The sequence below is a fragment of the Bacillus rossius genome, chromosome 11, assembly GCF_032445375.1.
Source record: "Bacillus rossius redtenbacheri isolate Brsri chromosome 11, Brsri_v3, whole genome shotgun sequence".
Classification (NCBI taxonomy): domain Eukaryota; kingdom Metazoa; phylum Arthropoda; class Insecta; order Phasmatodea; family Bacillidae; genus Bacillus; species Bacillus rossius.
Window position 1 is genome coordinate 28,624,806 of NC_086338.1, and position 11,864 is coordinate 28,636,669.

Here is an 11,864-nt window from a genome sequence, read left to right on the forward strand (position 1 = left end):
AGAGCCACACCCGAAGTTCCCCAAATTCATGCTCGCTTTTTCTTTCCGTACCACAACAGGTGTACTTATTTGGGATGTAGCTAACTCATACGCCATACGCCATTCAATCTTATTGTATAAACTGGTGTGGCATTAAATTATTGGTCGATTAGGATAGGTTAAACATTATAAATACTTTTGACGTCCCTCGGCCTGCGGTCCCTTAGTCCCTGTTGCGAATTGTCCTGAGACTCGCCCTGATTTGCCTGTGTAGCTCCAGTCGGACAGAAAGTGGAGTTCAGGCCAACGTGGCCGGACCTGCTGGAAACGTGGGACCGGGAGGGAAATTTGCGTAGGTAGAAGGAAATGTAGAAGGTTGCAAGGAGAGGTCGTTGTTGTCCGTTTTCACGAGCTCCTTTATTCCGTTGAAAGCCCTATCGCAGCCTGGCCGACGCGTTGCGGGACGAGCGTCCTCCCTCGCCGCGACCCGGTCTCCCAGAAATATTCTGGAAACAACTGGAACACGAATCGATGTGACTGCGAAGGCAGTCCCGTGACGAAACGTATGGTTATGAAAGTTCAGACATGTACAGCGTGCATCTCGAGCGGAGCGAATTGCGAAGTGAGGAAAAACCGCGATCTTGTTAACGAGATGTATAACTGGAAATCCTGTCACAGCCTGGACGACCACGTCGGTTGACGGACGTTTCATCCACGCTGCGATCCGGACTCCGTGACGTACTTCTTCTCGCGGAGCGGAGCAGGTCTGCTCCGTGCGGCAGCCTGAGAGCAACTGACTCACACCCCGCTGCCCGCCCGCATGGGCTGCGGAGGGGAGGAAGGGGAAACGGGCCCGCGTGGGAGACGCGACTCGCGCGGCGGACCAGGCTTGCGGTTTACATTACTAAGCATAGCACTCGAAAGAAATCACATAATTATTTAAGAAACGACATTACAAGTAATTGAATGGTAAATGACAAAATGTAAATACAAATTAATTAATTAGTTAAGAATTAAACGTCAAGTTAAGTAATTGTACAATCTTAGACACAATATTTAAGACTTGAGAGTTCTGTTAAGTTACAAATTATATACGTGGATGCTCGTGATTAATTATACATGATGACACTACAATTTCCAGGCAAAAGTATAAATATTTACAAACACATTAATGTCTACGGACGTGCTAGGGCGCACGCGGGTGCGTCCCTGATCGTAAACACTTCACTTATGCAAGAGAGGACGCTGACGAGGCATAACGGCCTGAAGGAGCCGGGGAGACACTTGGGTCGACGTCACTTTAAAACATTGTGGATGGTTGGTTATATTAGGTAAGTATAGCTACATTAAAAATACTGTAAAATCATTTTATGGTTGCTTAGCAAATAACTTTTTAATATGTAGCTATCCAGCGCTAAGAAACTGTATCTTTAATGTAGCTATCCTAACTAAATCAACCACCGTCGTCTTGTTTATGGTCTTTCCTTTTATCAACACCGCCATTTTTATTTACAATGAACAAAAAAACGAAGATGCACGATCAGGTGTTTGGCTCTCTCGTCTGTGAAACGAAGGCTTCCCGTCATGTTTTATGAAGACAGAGATTTCAATCTCCATTTTTCATAGTCCGCAAAAGAGACAAGCCGGTATAAAACAGTGTACTCAAGCATAGTTTAGTTGACGTAATTACAGCTTGAACTATTTTGACGCCGTCCCGCTGCCTGTTTTAGAATTAGTGAATTTAAGCTTGCCGTCACCCGACCTCTGTGAAATGCCCGGGGGGTACCTAACGGGCGCTACGGGCGTCGCGATGCTCTTGTTATCCGGAGGGGTGCCAGGCTAGCGGGCTGCTAGGCCGTTGGTGTTGGGTCGTGGGTACTCTGCCCCCGCGTGCCCCGCCAGGTACACTGCTTGAATCTACCCTGAATGGCTCTCCCTTGACTGTGAAGGCCGCTCGGCCGTGTGGAGGACGGGAGACTACGGAAAATTAGTGTACACGAGTTGGTGAGAATTACCTTTAATTTAGTCCCGCTACAAAACACTCTCACCAACACTTGGCGACGTCTAGCCGTTACAAAATTAACACAAAAAAAACATAACAGTATGCGACACTAATGGTTACCGCGGCAGTCTCGCGGGGTGTGGGTCGATGCTCGCTGGAGACGGCCAGCGCCGAAAGTTAACGGGTGCAGGGGGGTCTCTATGTGCGGGTTCCTAAATTCGGCGAAACACTTACGTGTGTGCAGCCGGCAGGCATATGCACGGCGTCCTTAAGTAAAAACACTTTCGCTGGAGTCGGCCAGTACCATACGTTCTGTGATATGATACGTAGCACAATATCGCACTGAAGACGGTCGGGATAGGCCCGGTTCCGCAAAATACGCGCCGAGTCGACGTGGGCAGCGGTGAATTAACAAAAGGTTTGAAATTTGAAGATGTGGTACAGAATAAAAATAATCAATGAATCGAACTTGAATGCTGCCCACGGACACACATCTGTTCCCGGCACGGAGTGGTTGGAGACTGCCGAACATGGCCGCCTCGCAAGGAAAAGAAAACTTTCTCTTCTTTGTTAGTCGGCGTCAAAAAACTTATATTAATTGAATTTACTCTATTACCAGTTAAAACATGTTCCAGGTGCCCAATTAAAATGAATCACCTGGTAATTGGGTGCTTAAGGCTTAACAATGGTTTTAATGTATTTAATTATTTAAATTGTGACATCAAGTTGGCGACTGTAAATTTACTAACATATTGTCCCACTGCGAATTTTTTTAGAGGGATTTCTCCTATTGAGACTTGATTTTAGTCACGGACATTTTAATTAAGGCCAGTGGCCGCAGTGACTGTTTATGAGGTTTGTTGTCTGCTCCGTGCGTGGTGAACTCGCCCGGAGTGGCTACGACGCACTTATTACATGTCGGGTAATTAGTAATTTCGTTCTAATGGCTATTCGCTTAATTGAATTATGGGTTCGAGCCTCCGGGGTTCCGTACCTTTAAATTTCATAATGTCTATTGGGGTCACGCCCGAGGCGCTCGCCTGACTCAATCCGGCTGGGCAAGGGGCGCGCTCCGAAAACTGGAAACTGTACTGGCGGTGCGGATCACGGGCTTAACGGCCATGGTCGGTACAACGTCAAGCTGTGAAAATTAAGAATGTAACTCGAGGGCGGGGTTCTTTGCCTCGTGGCTGCAGGCAGGGAAGCATCGACAAAGGACTCCCGGGGCTGTTTAGGACACCCAGGATGCCATAACGATTAAAAGAACATGTAAATATAACTTATAACTGGATTTATTTGCACGTCACACTGTACATTACGTCACCTGGTACAGGGCGCCGTCACATAACTGGCCGTATCATCGTCTATCTTCTAATCTCCGCACACACAGCCCTCGAATGGCGACACTGTTTCACGGTTTGCGGAACTCCCCAGAAATACCCCACATAGGGTTGAAGGTAATCCTGAGACTAGGAGTAGTGAAGATTAAAGCACGTGACGCATCTGGAGGCCGCGAGTAAGGATGCGCCGGACAGCAAAACAATTGAATGACTCTGATTAACTAATTATAAATTGACCTAGGTTAAAAACGGGAATTACAAAAATATACGTGATGACTATCTCCGAACCTAGCACGACCGTGGCATAGGTAGGAAACACACGTGGCTGATAGCTGAAACTAAGACTAGAATTAATACCATAGAATAAATTCTAACATGGGATTGTTCCGCAGAACGGCATGAATCTGATGCAAAATAACAGTTCAGTTTAGATTACATAATTACCAAGAGTCCGTCCTCGTAGTGGCGTCGATGCCACGAACGCTGGGCTCGGGCGCGGCGGTACCGGGGCTTGGAAAACTCGCATGCGACCGCGGCACGTCCCAGGAACTGATGCGTTATGAAATGTCACTGTACGCGTTTAGCTCTATGCCGCCCCGCATGGGCAAAGTTCAAAACTCCTGGCGGAGGTCTTACGGCATGAAGTGCGGGCACATCGGCGTGCTGCCCTTAACAATATTAATTATGTATTAAAGGAAACTGCTCATGACTGAGCCACACACAATTATTAACGGACCGCACGACACTTCACACGGTCGATTTAGGGCCGCCGTGGAGCGGATGGAAACGGATTCAAAGTTTACCTATGGAAGATACATTTTGGTTTTGGCGCGAAGAGTGAAGGCTCCACGTGCACGGTGCTGCCGGCCCTGATGAGTGCTGGATGGCGACTAACGACTCTCCCTGGCAACCCGGCCAGGGAGGGCTCGATTTCCCATGGAAAGTTACGGAGCGCGAGAAGATGGTGACTGCCAGTTTTGTGACACAAAAACATTTAAATCAACATGTATTAATTATTAAGGAATATTAAAGACATAAAAAGTTTTAATTAATTCTCTTAATTATAATTGCATGTGCACTATGTTCCGATTGTTCATTGCCACACCCGGCCGGGCGCGTCGCTCAACACAGCCGGCCGTGACTAGCCTCACGTCGTTCGATGCACTGCCCTAACTCACTCTTCCTTGCACGCGCAGGCGTGTTCGTTGCCTTCGTCCTTATCAGGTGTTGAGGACACATAACGACCTGTGATCTCAGAGGGAGCACCGACAGGCGGCATCAATTTTAAGACAGCCGAAAAGACGCTAGTGTAAACGAACCTTGCAACTGGATCCATTTGATATATATTTGACGCCGACCGCCAATGCTCCTCTGTCGCATAGACCGCTATGCCTCATCAACGTCTCGCAAAAGCGTGTGCACCGAACGCGCCCGTGCGCGCAGCAAAGTGCAGTTCGTGCGACGAGGCGAACGCCATACAACGAGTGCTACACCGGCGCAAGGATCCGGCCGGGTGTGGCATATGCTTCCGCCGCACTACAACAAATTGTTATAATTATGTTTTTCCACAGGATTTTATTAAACATTATTTTTTATTAATTAATAATTAAGTCTTTGCAAAATCATGTTTCAATGTGCGATTTGTCCCGAACCTGGCCGGTTCAGTTTCCCGCGAAATTCACACGTTTCCGCGGGAGGGCTGGCGGGGGAGGGGGGTCGTGCGCGGCGACACCTGCAGTGTCCTTCGAGAGCTCAACCAGGCCGGAGGCCTGCGCGCAACGCGGAACCTTCAAACTTTGCATTCACCGACATGTAGTTTTCCATAGTGTAATTTCTTTTCAACCTTTTGTACAGTTCTGCGGTCGGCCTAAATTTACCATGAGGTACTTAACTTAATTCAATCAGTGCTCAAGATGAGTGTTCCACGTCATACATAAGTACTGTGGGGAGATTATGTGGTTTCACGTCGGCGCTTCACGCCCAACCTAGCCTACCGGCTATTTAGTTTTGGCCCGCACGGGGCAGCCAGCAGGCGACACGTGCTATCAGACTTAATAACGATTCAGTCCCTGGGACACACCTAGACACCACGTAGAGTCGCCGGAGACACGGGCCTACGTGCTGCTAGCCCAGTTTATCAAGTGTAATGTATTAGTGGAATAGTTGTTCGCCTAAGTGTAATTCGTCATGTCAGGGCTTATGTATCACCGTCGTACGGCAGTGCGCCACCAAACTTAATCCAGAGCTAGGTATTAGTGTAGTGTATTGTGCTTCAAAATATCGTGTGCCATGTCAGAGTGTCTTTTGTAACTTTCGCATCACGTAAACGAGTCTGCCCCTCACGCGCATAAGAATCGTGAGCCGCCACTGAGGAAGTGAGCTGCGCGTGTGACTAGTCGCGTCGGGCAAACCGTTATGGCCAGAACGGGCAGCACCATGTATTGGGCTGTGCTGTATTAAATTCACGAACTATCTGAAGAAGTTTTGTGTTATTATTCAGGCGTCCCGAGTGGCCTCAACAGCTCGGGGGGCCCTACTGCGTTGACTCCTACCTCTAGCCACAAGGCCGAACCTTCCCTGAGATCACGAACTGAACAAAATCACGTCTAAATACTCAGAGGTAGCGGGGACGGCGTCAAATTGGCGCCCGACTAATGTGGCTTTCATTTTCTAAAAATTAATTTCCAAATTTTGTTTCAAATTTTTCAAATTTTTTCTCAAATTTTTCAAATTTTATACTTCAAATTAGTGTACCAGTAAGGGCTCGCGTAGGAAGTCGGGAATCGCGCGGAAACGGACGCGTCGCGCAGACAGCCAAAGGAGCGGGCACCTGGCGATAGGCGCGCGTCAAGTTACACGCCAGACGCGCATCAAGTTACGCGCCAGGCGAGATAACGGCTGTGGGAGCGGAAGTCCGCGCGCCTCGCACACGGATCAGGTGGCGCAGCTGCGCAGCTGCTATGCGCCGAACATGAGCATGAACATGAGCCGTGACAGAGCGATAAGCATAGACATGGAAGGGGTATGCCACGCATGCCTTCTGCCAGGGTTGCCAACATCTCATGCCGCGGCAGGGATTTTCGCCACCTGTACCTGCGACACGGAGTTCGGAGGGCAGGAGCACGAAGACCCCGTAAAATTCCTACAGCGATACCGGGACAGGCTGGCTCGATATACGGTCCCCACGTACGCACCAGCGCGCCCCGTCAGGACGGACGGGCGCGGCACACACAGCCCGTCAGCGGCACGCACCGGGTCGTCGGCGAGCCGCACCGTACACCAGGTGGCCCCGGTGACACCGGCAGCACCTGCGGTACCCACGTACGCACCAGCACGCCCCGTCAGGACGGACGGGCGCGGCTCACCCGACTCGTCAGCGGCCTGCACCGGGTCGTCGGCGAGCCGCACCGTACACCAGGTGGCCCCGGCGACACCGGCAGCACCTGTGGTACCCACGTACGCACCAGCACGCCCCGTCAGGACGGACGGGCGCGGCTCACCCGACTCGTCAGCGGCCCGCACCGGGTCGTCGGCGAGCCGTACCGTACACCAGGTGGCCCCGGCGACACTGGCAGCACCTGTGGTACCCACGTACGCACCAGCACGCCCCGTCAGGACGGACGGGCGCGGCTCACCCGACTCGTCAGCGGCCTGCACCGGGTCGTCGGCGAGCCGTACCGTACACCAGGTGGCCCCGGCGACACCGGCAGCACCTGCGGTACCCACGTACGCACCAGCGCGCCCCGTCTGGACAGACGGGCGCGGCACACACAGCCCGTCAGCGGCCCGCACCGGGTCGTCGGCGAGCCGCACCGTACACCAGGTGGCCCCGGCGACACCGGCAGCACCTGCGGTACCCACGTACGCACCAGCACGCCCCGTCAGGACGGACGGGCGCGGCTCACCCGACTCGTCAGCGGCCTGCACCGGGTCGTCGGCGAGCCGTACCGTACACCAGGTTGCCCCGGCGACACCGGCAGCACCTGCGGTACCCACGTACGCACCAGCGCGCCCCGTCTGGACGGACGGGCGCGGCACACACAGCCCGTCAGCGGCCCGCACCGGGTCGTCGGCGAGCCGCACCGTACACCAGGTGGCCCCGGCGACACCGGCAGCACCTGCGGTACCCACGTACGCACCAGCACGCCCCGTCAGGACGGACGGGCGCGGCTCACCCGACTCGTCAGCGGCCTGCACCGGGTCGTCGGCGAGCCGTACCGTACACCAGGTGGCCCCGGCGACACCGGCAGCACCTGCGGTACCCACGTACGCACCAGCGCGCCCCGTCTGGACGGACGGGCGCGGCACACACAGCCCATCAGCGGCCCGCACCGGGTCGTCGGCGAGCCGCACCGTACACCAGGTGGCCCCGGCGACACCGGCAGCACCTGCGGTACCCACGTACGCACCAGCACGCCCCGTCAGGACGGACGGGCGCGGCTCACCCGACTCGTCAGCGGCCTGCACCGGGTCGTCGGCGAGCCGCACCGGACACCAGGTGGCCCCGGCGACACCGGCAGCACCTGCGGTGTCCGCTGCCACACCGGCACGCCCCGTCAGGACGGACGGGCGCGGCTCACCCGACTCGTCAGCGGCCTGCACCGGGTCGTCGGCGAGCCGCACCGTACCCCAGGTGGCCCCGGCGACACCGGCAGCACCTGCGGACCGCCGGACGGCAGCGGCAGCGCCCCGGGAGCAGTGCGGTGAGTCGTTCCAATTAGGGCAGTTGGGACCTGGGGCAGGGCATTTACTCCGGATTCCCGTCAGGATGGATGGACAGCCAGTGCATGCACTTGTCGACACGGCCGCCAGCCACACGTATGTGTCGGCTCAATGCTCGAGCGTCCGGGACATTGACTCAGGGGCGGAGGAGGTACAGTTAGCGACGCAGGGGGCGACAGCGCGTATTGTCGGTCGCGCGAACATCACCATCTCTATCAGGGACCATGTTAGTCACACAACAGCACTAGTAGTAGAGGGACTACGGGAGACGCTGATCCTAGGTCTGCCTTGGCTGGCGCAGGAGGACGCCACTGTGGAAGTCAGGGAGGGGAGGTTGCACGTTGGCCACCACGAGCGGCGCACAGTTTACAGCCTGGGCTATCGGCCACCTGCCGAGCAGGGGACACCCATCACGCTCGCGGACTTGAGGAACGGTGTGCCCGCTGCCCATGTAGAGCTCATAAACAATGTCTTGTCTCAACAGCCACAGGTGTTTGCGGCCACAGATATGCTCCGCCGTACCACAACCACGGAACACACCATCCCCACCCGACCTCACCAACCCCAGTTCGTAAAACCATACGGGTTCGGACCCACTGAAAGGCACGTCATCCAGACCCAGATCACGGAAATGTTACGCGATGGAGTCATCGAACCCAGTGAGTCGCCATACAACTGCCAGATTGTCATGGCGAACAAGAAAGATGGCTCCATGCGTTTTTGTGTGAATTTCAAACCAGTCAATTCAGTAACCATACCCGCCCCACCACCGCTTATCAACATAACAGACGCTTTGGCAGGGCTGGGCGACGCCCGCATCTTCACGTCCCTGGACCTCAAGTCCGGGTACTGGCAGGTGCCGGTACGTCCAGAGGACCGCCCGAAGACTGCGTTCACTGCCCCTGACGGCCGGCGTTTCCAGTTCTGTGCCATGCCGTTCGGGCTGATGGACGCCCCCGCGACCTTCCAGGCCATGATGGTGCGTGTGTTAGACGGGTACGCGGGCGAGTTCGCCGCCGCGTACCTGGATGACGTCATCATCTGGTCACGGTCGTAAGAGGACCACGCCCGGCACCTCGGCCTGGTCCTTGAGCGGCTGGCCAGACACGGCCTCACGTGCGCCCCCCAGAAATGCCACGTGGGCGCGGCTGAACTGGAGTACCTAGGGCACATGGTGGACGCGGAGGGTTGCCGCCCTCTGCCAAAGCACCTGAACCTTATTGAGTCCAAACCCGCCCCTCTTACCCGCAAGCAGCTGCAGAAGTTGATGGGCCTTCTCAACTGGCTGCGCTCGTTCATTCCGCATTTTGCCAGCGTTACCGCCCCGATGACGGACTTGCTGTCACCCAAGCTCCGGTTTCAGTGGACCAGCGAAGCGGACGCCGCCCTGGATGCGGTGAAACGGCAGTTCCGCGAGTGCCACCAGCTTGCCCGTCTGCAGCCTGACCTTCCCCTGTTCCTTCAGACAGACGCCAGTCAGGAGGGGATGGGGGCCGTCCTATACCAGGTGGGGGACAAATGCGTGCGCCGGGTGGTGGAGTACGCCAGCGCCAAGTTCGGCCAGCCCGAACGGCGGTACCATGTAAACGAGCAGGAGTGCATGGCCGTCGTTTGGGCTATGCGCCGCTACCGCCACCACCTGGAGGGCCGCCGGTTCACGCTGCGGACGGACAGCCAGTGTCTCCGCTGGCTGGACTCCGCCCAGGGCCGCAAGTCGAAGTTCACGAGGTGGGCGTTGATGCTCCAGAACTTCGACTTCGCGGTCGAGCACGTCCCTTGACGGGACAACCAGTTCGCCGACGAGTTGTCGCGCCATCCCGACCCACACAACACGTTTCAGGATGACCAGGACTGGGAGGGGCTGTTGCCGCCAGGGGGAGTCGCGCCGCCGGTCACTCCAGGGGAGGCGCCCGCAACTTTATTCCACATCCCAAGGGCCCCCGATCATCCCGCCGTCTTGCCTGTGGAGACCCTGAGCGGATTAGTGAAATTCGTGAAACAGGCCCAGCGGACAGACGACCCCACACAGGCCGAGGTGCGGTCATGTGGGGAGCAGGTTCACCCCTACCACAGGTGCGTGGACGGGGTGTTGGAGACCCGGGTACCAGGGGACATGGACGCCTGGCGCCTTCATGTGCCGCTCGGTGCCCGCGAGCAGGTCATGGGCTTCCACCACACGCACGAGCTGGCGGGACACCCAGGTGCGCACCAAACCCAGTTAGACATCCGTAAGACCTTCCATTGGCCGGGGGTGAAGCGGGACGTACGGGACCTGGTGCGGTGCTGCCAGCAGTGCCAGCAGAGTGAGACGAGGCGGTCTGACGGGGTGGAGCAGCAGCGCCCCCGACGGCCCCGCGACCCGTTTCACACACTGGCCCTGGACATAATGGGGCCCTACCCGCGGACCACCCGGGGAAGGAGGTTCTTGGTCGTCATCACAGACATTTTCACCCGGTGGGTCGAGGCCTTCCCGGTGTCCAACGTGCGCGCCGGAACCATAGCCGCCCTGCTGGACCACGAGATATTCCCGCGGTATGGTTTCGCGCGCGTGCTGTTGACGGACAACGGCTGTCAGTTCAGCGGGAGGCGCTGGAGAGCCGACTGTCGCCGTTGGGGTCTCGACCACCACACCACCCCCATTTACCATCCCCAGGCCAACCCCACTGAGAGGCGGAACCAGGAGGTCAAGGCGCAGCTGCGGCTGAGGTTGGGGGACGACCACTCCAAATGGGACGTCCACCTGCCGAAGCTGTTGTATTGCCTCCGGCGCCGCACCAACGCTGTCACCGGTCATTCCCCTGCCGAGCTTCTGTACGGGAAGAACTTGGCTTTGTCCGGGGAAAGCAGGGTGGCCGATGTCGCCATGGGCACGGTGGCGCGCCCCAATCATGAGGAGGGGAGGGAGCACGCCAGACAACGGCAGGCCCAATTCCTGGCGGCCCACACGCCCATGACTAGTCACCCCCCAACCCCCATCCAGCCAGGTCAGCTGGTATATGTCAGGCAGCACCACTTGTCGTCCGGGGCGCGTAACTTTTGTGCGGGGTTGGCGCCCCGATGGTCGGAGCTGCGGGAGGTCCTGTGGAGGACGGGCCCCTCATCCTATGCGGTCCGGACGCCAAGGGGGCGGCCCGCTAAAGTGCACCGGGACGACCTGCGCGTAGTCGCGCACGGGGTCAGAGTTGGCCCAATGACCCCCTCTTCACCATCCCCCACACTCCAGGAAGCCACAGATACGCCGCGGGAAGGATCAGCACCTGAACCCACCACCCTGGGGGACATGCACACGGGCGACACAGACGGGGGTAGCCCTGATCAGGCACATGAGTGCAACCAACCCGACCTCCGGGACACCCCGAGCAGGTCCCCGGTGCCCTGGCCACAGTTCCGCACATCCCCGAGGAGGTGGGGAATCCGTTGGTCTGGTTTCCTGACGAGGAGGGGGAGGAGGTCTGTGAGGAGGAGGACGACGAGCCACTGTGGCCGCTGGACCTCAGCCTGGCGGACGCCACGTTCCGGGTATCCGTGGACGAGCCCGAGGAGGGGGAGGAGGAGCCGGACAGTAGGGATAGGCGCCCCACCCGCAGACGTCGGGCCCCGGTCAGGACGTGCTGCGCGGACGACAGCGAGCCGGTAGAGTTCGCTCCTGTCCCCGCCGTGGAGGCGAGCTGCCCGACCACCCAACCGGACACGAGGGGACCTACCACACTCTGCACAGTGGAGACCCCTACCAGCACAGTCCCCACCACACGACCACAGAGGGCCCGCCGACCCCCGGCCTACCTGGCGGATTACAAGTGGTCCAGGTCCCCGTCGAGCTA